Raw genomic sequence first — 13,166 nt, forward strand, 5'->3', positions numbered from 1 at the left:
TTCGCGTACGGAGGGGGAGCAACTCGCATTTCTCTGCGGAAGCCCGACGACAAATCGCTTTGACGTGGCTGTCGGTCGGAAAATTTCGCTCCTCTTGAGGTTACCGCCGAGAACACACAATCACTCATTGCACGTCACACCAGATTTCTGTCACACCGATCTATCCGGCCGTTATCGAACGTTTTGCCACGTGTCGGAATTTACCTAGCGATTAAATAATATGTGATATGATTCTACACATAAATTATTTTACATTATATTGTAAACGTACTATAATATTTACTAACATAAATATTATATAAATACGAATCTTCTCAGATCTTATAAATTGCGATGATAATTTCTTAAAAGAGAAATGTCTACGTAAAAAATATTTTTTACGTTTAATAGCAATATGGTAGATATACAATAGAATAATAAGATTGCTATTTTATATCTTGTCTTTTATATATAATAAGTTTATCCCTTTCGGCAAATAATTGTACACGTGCAACTCTTCCGAAATCATCCGACTTGGATTCTTTTTTAACCAGATTATTCCTTAAATTTGCATGAAAATGAAACTTTCATAGATGGGCAAAATTAATGAATTTTAATAAGGGCCTCTGTGTCCTTCATCTTCTCCTCTCTTTTCTCACGCACACCGTATTACCGTCATCCTATTATCATGAGATAAATTAAATGCGTTAATGCTATTAAAAAAAAGCTTGACTTTATCGGCGTCTCCATTGGCACCCTTCATGTTTAACTTGCTCATATCTTCAACAAATTTTTTCTTGCAATTTTTGTCTCTTTTGTCTTTTATAATTTTCTGTCATTAATATATTCAAATTCACCAAAGATACATGAGAAAATGCTAATTGCACATAAACTGAACATCGATCTTTCTCAAAATTTCTTATACATAGAATAGATAATCAATTTTAATAATATCTAATTAAAGTCTATCTAAATTAATTTTATGATAATTAAAATTACGCATATGCTAAAAATTATCAATTTATTTACGAGATTTATCATATCTTAATAAATCATCATTTATTTTCAGGTAAGAAGTTGATACGTTACACGAGGGATTTAGAATGACTGCTAGTGGTTACGATCGGAAAGGTAGGCTGCATTAATCTATAAATATCTCAGATTATCCCAAAGCATACTCTGCTTTGCTCAATTCATCGACGAGGCGACGAAGGCGCGCATTACTTTCCTACTTTCTTGGTCGATGAATAGGGTGATATATGGAGGGTTCTACAAACTGAAAGAGAGAGCGAGAGAGAGGAAGAGAAAGCAGGAGTGAATGTGAGCGGGATGGTTATAACGTAGTGAAAGAGAGATAGAGGCGGAGAGGGCGAGAGAAAAGAAGAACAGCAAAAGAAGAGAAAGAAAGAGAAAAGAACGCGGGAAGTGGAAGAGGATAGAGAGAGAACGCCAGAGTTTATAAGTTGGTAATTTGAGGCACGGAGCACGTACGCGGATCCAGATCTTTGCGGCGCCGAAATAAATCAGCCACCTACGTTCCCACCTCCTTTTCCTCCTTCACTGCCACGGCATTGCCCCACCTCCCTTTTCTCCGTTGCTTTCTTCCACCACTGCCTCTCTCTCCTTCTCCACCTCCGTCTCCTCCGCCACGTTCCAGCAGCCCTCTTCCCGATCTTCGCACAAGCCCGCGGTTATTTATTCGAGAATTACCGTCGCTTATAATAAGCTCCTCTTTATTCTCCAGTGGCGTGGCAGCCGTGGCACTCACGGTGGAACAGATTTTACAGTGATTTAATGGAGCTCCCACGAAAATACCAGGCACATGCAAGCCGTACCTCACGTATACTCATAAAAACGATTACCGGCAAACGGCATTGATCTTACTTCGTAAGCCGCGTGAGGCCCTGTTTTGTCATTGGAACGGCACATTTAATACGGCGATGGCGTTTCGATTCCTTGTACCTCGAGCGTCATTGACCTACCTATCTGTCTTGCTGCTATGCCATAGACGCCATAGAGTACGAGGGAATGCATCCCCAAGTAGAGTAGTTAATGGATCCTTGCATACCTTGTTGGGTAGATGAAAGCATATTTGTAGCAACTTGATCAACATTGATATAATACTAGATTAATTTTAATAGTTTCAATGCAAAATCTTTAAGAAAAATTGTCAAAGAATATTTGTGTCGTAGAAAGATTGCTCCCCTTTTTATCTATATTTATTATATCGATTCTTACAGATTACGTAAGAATTAGTTTTTAATTTAATTATTTGTACATATAGCAATTAATGTCGTAGAAAGATTGCTCCCCTTTTTTATCTATATTTATTATATCGATTCTTACAGATTACGTAAGAATTAGTTTTTAATTTAATTATTTGTACATATAGCAATTAATTAATTTCGGAATTTTGTACATTTATGCATAATATATCATATGTAACCGGCATTAACGAGAGTACTAAAAAAATATTATGGACGTATAATTACACACTGTCAGATATTTCAACTGCTTTTTTTTTCGACGAGTAAAATTTAATAATCTATATGCGGTGCTATCGCATATAGCGGGTTCACTGAACTCATCAACCGCTGCATGTCATGTTACGCGAATCCAGGTTAAAATATTACGTAATCGGATTTCAGTAGCAACTGGATTTTTCGTGCGTTAGTATTATATGAAAAAATTAATTTATTTTATCCAGGAAAAGGGCGAACAGTAATCATTATTATTCTAATTATTCTAATAAAACGCGCAAATCTGAATTCTTGTCTTTCTCTGCTTCTTGCGCGCTTCTCTCTCACCGAATGCAAAGATAACTATAGGAAAGCTCTTCGATAAGAACTAAGCTTATCCTGCGCGCGCATTGGAATCCACCCTCTGGAGGTGTGGTCACTCTGTTCTTTCCCACATACTATATCCAAAGATTTCTCTTAGTTAAGAACTTAAAAGATATGTGCAATCGTTATTCGATATTAAGTTTTAATACGGACAAAGAAATATAGTTGATTATCGCCAATAATTAATGATATATCTTATATCAGCAGCTATATCAGTAGTTTTTATTACTTATATGAGATATCGCAATTGTATAAAAGGTGAAAAAATAATACTATATTTTTACAGGAAAGTTCCACTCGCAAAGTATTAGTTTAATTCTTAACTATTTTAGTTAACTTTAATTAAATTTTTCTATAATTATATAATTTACCGTTATCCTTGTCAGTACATTTGTCAGTATGTTATAATGGCAATGTGCAAAGAAAGAACATTTTGCATATGTCACTGCATATGTTACATAAGTCATTATAAAGTATTTTTATATTTCAAATTTAAGTTGCCTCTCTCCTCAATAGCAAATACACTATCAAGGTGAATGATATTCCATCCGTACGCAATTATGTATCAGCTTGTCCACGCGGCATCGCGCTTTTGACAAGCGCGGGTAAGCATATCACCGCGACCGCGGCGCGGGACTTGATGAATGATGAACAGAAGACGAGATAAAACTTGAAAATCCGCTACCGCGGGCACCTCCGTACGTGGAGAGCGTCCGAGACACGGAAAGAAAGCCGGCAGAATCCAGAGGACAACACTTTTTCCGGGTATCGTGGTGGAAGTACGTGATCGCGCATTGAATCTCATTGGTGATAGCCACGAGTGGCGGGTAATATATCCAGTGCAGTCAAGCCCCTTCCTTCTCTGCCTCCACCCCCACACACCATCATCGACCCCCGTTCCGCACAGTCCACCAGTCCAGTGTCCCCGGTGCGCGCGGCCATTGTGCGAAGCTTTGTTCGAACGGTGACGGGGTCACATTAATCTGTCTCTCACCCCTTCTACATACCCGGCGCGTTATACGACGTGCATCGTTGTCCCCATAGGTACGGCGTCAACCCCCCTCCGCACTGTCACGAATCTACCCTCGTCGAAGCTCAATCGACCTACCGACCGAACGATCGATCGATCCACGACGCGATACACTCGTCCTGTCTAATACTGAATAATCCCTTGCTCGTCACACGCCCATGAAGGGCTCAAGCCCTTAAATCTCGATCGCTATTGACAGCGTTTCGAACTTACATCGTTAACCTGAGCTGAGGCTTTAGACGTCGATTACGTACGCGAAAGTTCAATTATTACTTCACGCGTGGTTCGCGCCGGTTCATCAATTTCTCGATTGATAATCATTATTGCAATCTAGGGCAAAACATGGTGCAACAATTAAATCTTCCATCAAGCAACTTTTTTTATACTCTTTACTATATAAATATATAATGTTCTAAAATATCGTTAAAATATGTAAAAAATATAGAATATATTTATCGTGTGTAATTGAAATTTAAAAGAAAATGTTTTGTACTTAAATAATTTGCTTATCTTCAAATATAAGGTTTAGTGCACGTAGAAATATTTGCAATTTAACAAGCAATAATGTTACAAGTTTTATGAAAATTAATATTAGCAATTGAGTAATAATTAATCATAGAATTAAAATAATTATAGTGTACTTTAAGTTTTCATGCAAGAATTTACCATGAACTACCAGAATAATTATATTCATCAGAATGAGTATATTCATCGTACTGACCATGACTATGTTGACTGACATGTCCAGTATATATCAAACGTTAGTCACAGTCCAGTAACGATGATGGATTCGAAAACTTACTATACTGTTCGCAAGGAAATAAATAAAATAAAATGTCTCTATAAATGATGTGTAATACTTAAGATGACTAAAATATATAATTTATGATACATTATACTATATTTATCTATTATCTTATTTTTTTTAATCTTAAATATTACACATACTTTATATATTAATTATATATGTATTTATCATGTTCAATTTCATTAATTCATATTTTTGATTAATTTTGAAATTTACCTTTTTTTAAAGCGGAATAAAATTTAATAAAAATTTATATTATTCGATTGTACGAAATATTTTAAACCTATTTTTTACTACATATATTTATTTATATATTTTGTTTAAAGTACATGTTTACAAATTATTTTATTTTTTATTGTTAAAATTGTTTAATAACTAGTAATTCCAATTACATTAAAGCAAAAGTTTTTATATGAATTTTACTCTGCATTGAATGTTATTAATTCTCTTAAATTTAATTGCAAGTAAATATATATCTTAATTATATACTTAACAGTGTCATAGGTATCTGCGAGTCATATTTCTAATTACGATTTTTCTTTGCTTCTTTCTCTCTAATAAAAACTAAAATAAGCGTAAATCATGTACTTTATAAAGAAATAAAAAATGTAGTGTAGAGAATACTGCAATTTTTATCTTTTCGATAAAATTTTCGATGTACCAAAATTTATGGTGGCTCTTCGTCCTTTCTATCAAACTTAGAATCTGTCAATGTCACAATTTGATGGATGGTGAGTGAACAAATGACGAAATATTGCGAAGATAAACCATTCGCTAGGCATATCACAATATATTATTTCGTATGAACATTGATTATTTTTGTTATTAAGTTTTGAAATGTCTATTCTTGGCCGCGAATGTGATGAATTACATCAACTTCGTTTATCAATCATCTTTAGAAATTAAAGTAAAATTAAATTCCTTCCGGAAGAACTACTTTTAAAAAACTATGCCGTCGATTCAACTTGAAAAGTATTACATTTTTGTTATTTTTATCAAAGTGGTTTATAATTGTGACTAATACAATTTATTTCAATATATATCTACTTTATATTTCGAGTTTATAACTTTTTCAAACAATTCCGTATTAAATACAAAACATTTTTTATACAAACGTATAGATTCTATAAAACAATTTCTGCGAATTACTTTATAATAACTAAGAAAATCACATATGTTAAAAACATAACATTCTAAAGTATTATACTGTGATCTAGTAATTTAGAAAGCTTGTGCCACTTAAGTTGCCACTTTTTCTTTCAAACTGCACTGTTTCAAACTGAAAATAATTATGCAAATATATTCAATTGTAATTTAATGAACGAAAAATGCGCGAGGTGTTATTGGTAAAAGAATTTGGTCGCAGGGAGTGATTTGTCGGCTGTTGTGAGAAAGATTCGAGATCGAGAACTTACGTTATCCGATGGTGAACGGTGTCTCGTCGCGCTTAAAAATATATACATCCGGTGTGCGCGTATGGATAGAGCTGGAAGAGTCACCTGTCCGCCACGAATGATTCCTTCGCGTTACACTGTTCTGAGGCTCAATAGAAACGCGATGGAAGGGGGTGCGTGCGCATTCCTATTTCGAGTTTCGAAGCTTCGGCTGTTGTATCGCGGCTGTATCGATTCATCCCCACTGTGCACTTACCCCTCCGTGGTGGGATATGCAGCCAGTAGTCCATTCTTCACGAGGCAAATTTTTTTAAGTTAAAAAAAAAACGCCGTGTTATACACGATCTTTGATATTTTTATAGATGAACTTGTGGCTTTTAGCTAATGAATGATTCTTCTTTTCGTACGTTATTATCGTGGAAATTACTCGTATTTATAATTCTTTCAATAAAATGTAAATTACCTTAATGAAAGAACTATAAGAAGTTTATATATATATATATTTAAATATTTCTTTTAGTATTTCAAATTTTCCCTGATATCTTTCTTACATATTTATGAAAAAATTATATATTATATTTTGATACTAATAATAATAATTTCTGAAAGTCTGTGTCAAATGATTGTTTAACGTCGTTAAACGATTAAACTCGTAATAAATATATTTGTACTCTTGAATAAAATAAACTTGTATTAAGAAACTAATTTCGATGAGTGTAACATGGGCTTGTATAGTATACTCCCACCACGGCCAACATCCCTCTCCACTAGGGGTATCGCGTACAACCCTCCTACTACCCCTCTAACGCTGATGCTACATTCGTAGTTCAGGCTCTGCTCGTCGGATGACGCCAGCATTTGCTTTTTCAGGGAAAATTCTAAAGCAAGATACACCCCCTCGTTGGTAAGGTGGGCATTCTTAGCGGGATAGCTTAGAAAGTTTGCGCGCGCATGCCGCGTAACAGTTTCGTATCTATGTGCAATCTTCGCTTCCTGAGAAACATGTGGGATCGAACGTGGAAAAAGAGGGGAAGAAAAGCGTGGGATATACGGATAGACGGCGGGTCAGGGCGTAGGGGGTCGAAAAAAATAATACTCACGCCACGTACGGGACTACAGTAATTTTCAGAGCGCTCGTGCTCGGCTTGCTTGCAGCAGGGTAAGCGTGACTGGGGGCGATAGCATCGAGATCCCGGCGGGCGGATAAGCAGCCGCCAGCTTGGCCGTTTTATTTTCTAGTTTAAAATGTAAAATAACGGGAATTTCGCAAATTACAGCGGCGTGCGTTATTTGTACAAAGTAATGCGGCGAGCGTGCCCGATTCTCGCTTTCGTTACCCCCCCCCTTCCCGTGTTGCTCCAGTCCGCGACTGATTTTACCTTTCCACCTGCGGGCCATCTTGTCGGTGTGATTGTCTGCCGTTCGTAGTCGCTAGAATTTTTACGCGGTACACGCTATCATTATTTTTAGGACTGAATTTAATACATACGTAAAAGATCTAGTGTCCTTCATCACGGGAGTGTGAGAATGGAAACTTCTGTATTTTTATGCGAACCAACAGTTATAGGTCTTCGTTGAAAGGAAATCTTCCGTAATTGTTATAATTCTGATATTTTGAAATCAAAGGTAGTTTAATATAAATGAGACATCTTAAAACTACTATACACTTCAAAGATTTCTGATTATACCGTGTTACTACACGCGAGAGAGATTTTGCAGATAAATCAACAAAACAAATTAAAATTAAATGCAACTGATATATTTAAAAAATAATATACATCGATCTGTCACTATATTTTATATTTGCTAACGTTGGCAAATTTAATTACTAAAAACAATTTAAAAAATGCTTGATTGTTTTCACTTAACTAATTTATCGAAGGAAATATAATATAGAGTAATTGACTATTTTATTTTTAGAGCGCCTATGCGATGTTATTATAAAAATACCTAATATTGTCGTTATACAAAATAAAATAGAACAAAACATCTCAAAGCTAATATGTGCATTCGTTTTTCGCAAAGAGCTGCGAGCGCACGTACTTCGTTGACAGGAATGAATCGCGGAGTTATGCGTGTTTACACTGCACCCATGAGTTTCACAATGGGTCGCACAATGCACCATGGGCTCCAACACGCATCTCTATAGCAATCAGGATCAATGAACAGAACTACTCCCGGTAGCCGCCGCAATATAGGATTGCGAAATATTTTATATGTTTTTTCCCCTTTTTTCACCGACGTTACGTCAACGTATGTACGTGATAGTGGAGATAGATAGAGTACCGGAGGAAGCAAGGGACGTGTCGACATGGATACGTGTACCGTTGACCATATGCATGTATACTTAGGGAAGCGGTGGGTGTTCGGGCTGGTCTGCGGAAAGTCACGCAGGGTAGTAGTGCGTGCTTCACGCGACACAAAACCCCCACTATACTTGCAAAATCCCCCGCTAAGTCATTACTATTAATAACCAGACAGAGAGAATACCACGGGCAGGGCATATTATTATTCATAATGATGTGATTCATTTCCCTCGAACCCCTCGGTAGCGTTTTCCCTCCTCCTCGCTTTCCCTGTGTTCACGCGCGCCTTCTCTCTCTCTCTCTCTCTCTCTCTCTCTCTCTTTCTCACACACACTCTCTCCCTCTCTCACATTTCATCTCCCTGCCATGATGATACTTACTCTCTCGCTTTGTCTCGCATCTCCTTTCGTCATGCCGCGCGAGTGTGTCTTCCGTCCTCCATCAATTCCAAGTTCCTTCCGCCGCATCCTCTTTACTCGGCAGAACTCCCGTAATCGTATTAACATGCAAATATTCACTTGCCAAGGCGTCGAAAATTGCCAAACGTCTCGATGCGCCGTACATATTTGAGAGATGTGATTTCGCAAGTGCGAGTCGCGCTGCGTACTAAATTTGATAGCGATATTCTCCTAGCTGTAATTATCTCGAGTAAAGTAACGCGCGGCAGTAAAAGAATTTGTGGAATTCTCTTTCTCTTGTTAGAAGCGACGTACAATGTTTAAATCTTCGTATTACTAATTTTACAAGTAAGGTTTAGAGTTAAATGATTCGACTTATAGTCTAAACCTAATTTTTTCATATACACTTTTTCAATGTAATTGTGTTCTCTTTCCTTTTGTAATACATTAAAAAATTTTTGTACATTTAAAGGTATAAAAACTTCTTCTTGATATAAGTTAAATTTTCTTAAATATTAAACAATAATTGGCATAGCGAGAAATGTAATTTTCAAGAACTTTGATTCATATAAGTATACTTTATAAGTATTAGGAGCAAATAGAATACAAACTGCTATTTACGTTTCAATTTAACCATGTAATATCTTTTTATCTATCTTACTTTCTTCATATTTTTATTTTATTTCTGCTTTTATGTAAGCTACCTAAACTATGTAAATGGCACAATTTTCGGAAATTTTTGCCAAGAAAAAGAGAGCACGTACACTTTAATGGTCATGGATGAGAAAAAGAATGCTTTCTTTAGGTGATATGAGTTAGATAAATCTAAAGTGTAAACACATTCAACGAACAAGACTAAACTTGCGTGAAAATTATTGCGAGATTAAGATAATATTAGAATCATATAAGCCATTAAGATTATCTTTTCGAGTTACTTCTAAACTTATATGTATAACTTGTATACATAATTTTATCTTTTATTTCTATTCCTTTTTTACTTGATGAGAAAATGGAATTAAGTAAAACGATTTTATATAATTATTTAGTACTTTCTTTTCTAATTTGATAACAAGAGTTTATAATGAATCGTACGCTTGCGTTTGTACGTAATTTCAGTCGAAACGTAGAACCACGTAGAACGTGCCACGAAAAGATCCATCAGCTTATATGTACAGGCGGGGATCTTTACTTTCCACGTGTCAACGTTGTGCTAATTAAATCAAGCTGAACTACATTCCACTGAGCGATGACGATAAGACCACACCATATATTTCCGGAACACGAGTATTCCAGCGATATTCATTTTCGGTCGCTTTTTCATCACTCTCGAGTCACCGTATAGCGGGTCGTTACGGCAATTTATCATTCGCGCCTGTGACTGCCGTTTGATCAATGGAACACGAGATCTTGTCTTTGAAGAACGGTCGGCGAAACTGTATCAAGTTTACCCTATAAGGGAAATGAGTAAACGACGGTGGTAATGTCGCTCGAGAGGGGTGGCATCGCCACGTTATACGAATGTGGATGTAATGCCGGGCGCAATAGGGCCGGGGATACAGTAGGGTTACGTAGCTATTTGCGAAGGGTACAGTACGGCGAGATGTAGAAGGGGTAGCAGCTTAACTTTACCTCCTTATTTCCCAACAGACTTGCTTGCGCTCGACCCTCTGCCCTCTCGCCCACCTTACGAGCATTCCTCTTCTTGCCGTCCCGTCCCACCCAAGCACACCCTTCGTGCACGCGCCCGGGCTACCCATCGCACTCTATGATTTACAACCAGCGACGCTCATCTTGTAAACAGAAACGTCCACGCTATTTGCGATTCTGTCCGCATCCCGCGGATCCCGCCGCGAATTTGCGTCTTCTTCCTGGCGCGTCATCGCTCAAAATTCATCGCGCGGTCTCTTTGTTTCAGTCGTATGCAAAAACGTTGGCGCAACTGGCGACGAAACGCTACAAAAGGGAAGTGTGCGGTGCCGTAGACATTCGTGAAAATTGAATGAATTGCTCGGGTCGGCGCACCGGCGAAGTGGATACGCGTTTCGGCGGTGACGCGTGTTTTTGCTTACAGCGTGATGTAGTCCTGACACGTGAAGCTAAGAACGTAGAATGCCGCCCACGTATGATTTAGTAGGGTAACGTGTCTGGAGACGAATAAAAGGAGACTTAGGTCGAAGAGTATATATTCTTCGTCATCAATTATAAAATTGTAAGTTTATGGGCGTAAAATAACGCATTATATCATTCACTTCATTGCGTACATTTAAATGTTTTTAAATATGAATGTCTTAAAAAATTATTTATATTAATGGAGTTATGCATATTTGAAATGTAAGAAATCGAAAAAATTTTGCGAGAATACAAGAATTATAAAGTTCCACAGTCATAAAGTTTACCCCAACGAGTAAAACTTCAATATTGATAAAAGTTTCACACTCAAATAACAAGTTCAAGAAATGAAAGATTCAACATATAAAAGTCGAATAAGAAATTTGTTTCTCTGTAATATGTACTTTCACTGTAATAATATTATCAACTACATAATATATATTTTAAAATTTATATGTAAACGCTCCTAAAAATAAATGTAACGAGCAGACACGTGCATTATTAAGATGTAATATGTTAAACTATTAAACGTCTCTGCTTTCATATAAAAAAACCCAACTTTCAAATGTATGCGTTACACTAGCGTAGAAAAGGCAGTCGACGGCAAGTAGTATTTTAGTTGAGAGTACCCAGGTGCCATACCACTAGTTGCTAAGTGCAAATAGTCAGCTTTGGAGAGGGCTCCGAGGTCCCAGACTTATTTCACGCTAGAACGAAAGCGGGATACTTCGGAACGCTGGGAATTCCAAATTCAGATCTGGCAATCCTACCGTGAGTTCATTGTTAAGCGTTTCCCCTTTCTCTTACATTCTCTATTGTGAAGTACGTAAAATGACGTACTGCACTTATACCTACTTAATCAATGCGAATAATGTATGAAAGGTAATTGTACTGAAAATTGATACATCACATCTTTGTCAAAGAGTACTATTTCAATGCGAAATAAACACATTGTCGAATACAACGTAGTCGTGTGTATATATATAGATATATTTATATATAGACATATGTATTATGTACAAATTTCTTCTTCATTTATTATATATTAAATGTTATATTGTATTCACGATAAAAGTATTATATTTACTTAATTCCATTTAGATAACATTGTGGAAATTGAATAAAAATGATTGATTTTCCCTCTACCTCCCTTTTCTTTTTCCAAACAGAACATGTTACTTTTACGCACGTTTTTCTGATAATATAGGAATATTAAAAACATATGATGATTTAAATAAATATTATCAAACACACAGTTAAATTAGAACAAATCAAATAAACTGTACGAGAAGCTAACAAACTTATTTTCAAAATAAATCCAGATATAATTTTAACAGATAGATGCATGAATACTTTTAAAAACTTGTAAACTTCAAACAGTAATTGAAATATCGATTTTCTTGTTTACAAATTTCCCTACATAACCTGTTTTCCGTAACGACGACGTACTATGTTCTGATCATAATTAAAATCGGATAACAATGCTCAAATTGGAGATATCTGACGAATGTTTTCCGTATCGCATTTTCGCAGAGGTAAAAACAGACCCGCTGTGAAAATGGAATCGGCTACGTTAAAGAGTAGAAGGACGTATCGATGCGGCTTGAAATGTGATACCTGGCGTCGTATTTCTCGGTAGATTTTACGTATGAATTGTTTTTAACCTGACGATGGTTATAACGCCCAGTCGAGGTATCGATTTTGCGGCGTAATCTAATCACATACGCGGATTCTGGATATCGCAGCGCGAGGGGGGGCTTTAAATGGCAGAATTGGAAAATAGGAGGACAGAAACGTCAGCGCGACAGGATGCAGTTGAAAGGTTACATGATCGTACGATCGGGAAGCTATAGGAAAGGCTTGACTGATCGACAAAGCGTAACTGCACTCTCAAAAGGATGCCTTCGGTACATACCGTACAATATAGGGGGGGATCTCGTGAATTGCGGAGGCGACGTTTTGCCTCTACACGCTGTATACGTATTCTATAAAAAAATATTTTTTCTCAATAACGACTCCTGTTTGAAGTAGCGCATGTTGTAGACTCAGCTTCAAGATCAAACAACACTGTGAGTGATGCGTAAACATAAAAAAAAAGTTTTGCTGAAACTTGTGCTGTATAAGAAATACGTACTGTTATATGACGTTATGAATAGAATTTTTTAAATAAATCGTTTAATTTTTGTATATAATCATTACATAAAATGAAGTTGATAATATGTTGCTCCTATTAATAAAAATGCTTTATGATTTCTTGAAAAAACAGTTATATATTTCTTTGTAAAACTAACTGCTGCTA

General features: G+C 36.4%; 2 protein-coding genes across 11 annotated transcripts in view; one reads left to right on the forward strand and one right to left on the reverse strand.

Moving 5' to 3' along the window:
- LOC139808654 (uncharacterized) overlaps nucleotides 1–6,574 on the reverse strand; it is a 108,989-nt gene extending 102,415 nt beyond the window's left edge. For 2 of the 4 annotated variants that reach the window (XR_011730918.1, XM_071770872.1), the window contains exon 1: nucleotides 6,076–6,574. The gene's annotated coding sequence lies outside the window, so the exon portion shown is untranslated. Of the gene's footprint in view, nucleotides 1–1,050; nucleotides 5,940–6,075 lie in introns of those variants that run through there. The other 2 variants (XR_011730917.1, XR_011730919.1) reach the window with 2 other exon arrangements.
- Nucleotides 1–13,166, forward strand: part of LOC139808652 (nucleolysin TIAR) — a 524,179-nt gene that overhangs the window by 228,242 nt on the left and 282,771 nt on the right. The gene's annotated exons all lie outside the window — the stretch shown is intronic.

The sequence above is a fragment of the Temnothorax longispinosus genome, chromosome 2 (genome assembly GCF_030848805.1).
Source record: "Temnothorax longispinosus isolate EJ_2023e chromosome 2, Tlon_JGU_v1, whole genome shotgun sequence".
Lineage (NCBI taxonomy): Eukaryota > Metazoa > Arthropoda > Insecta > Hymenoptera > Formicidae > Temnothorax > Temnothorax longispinosus.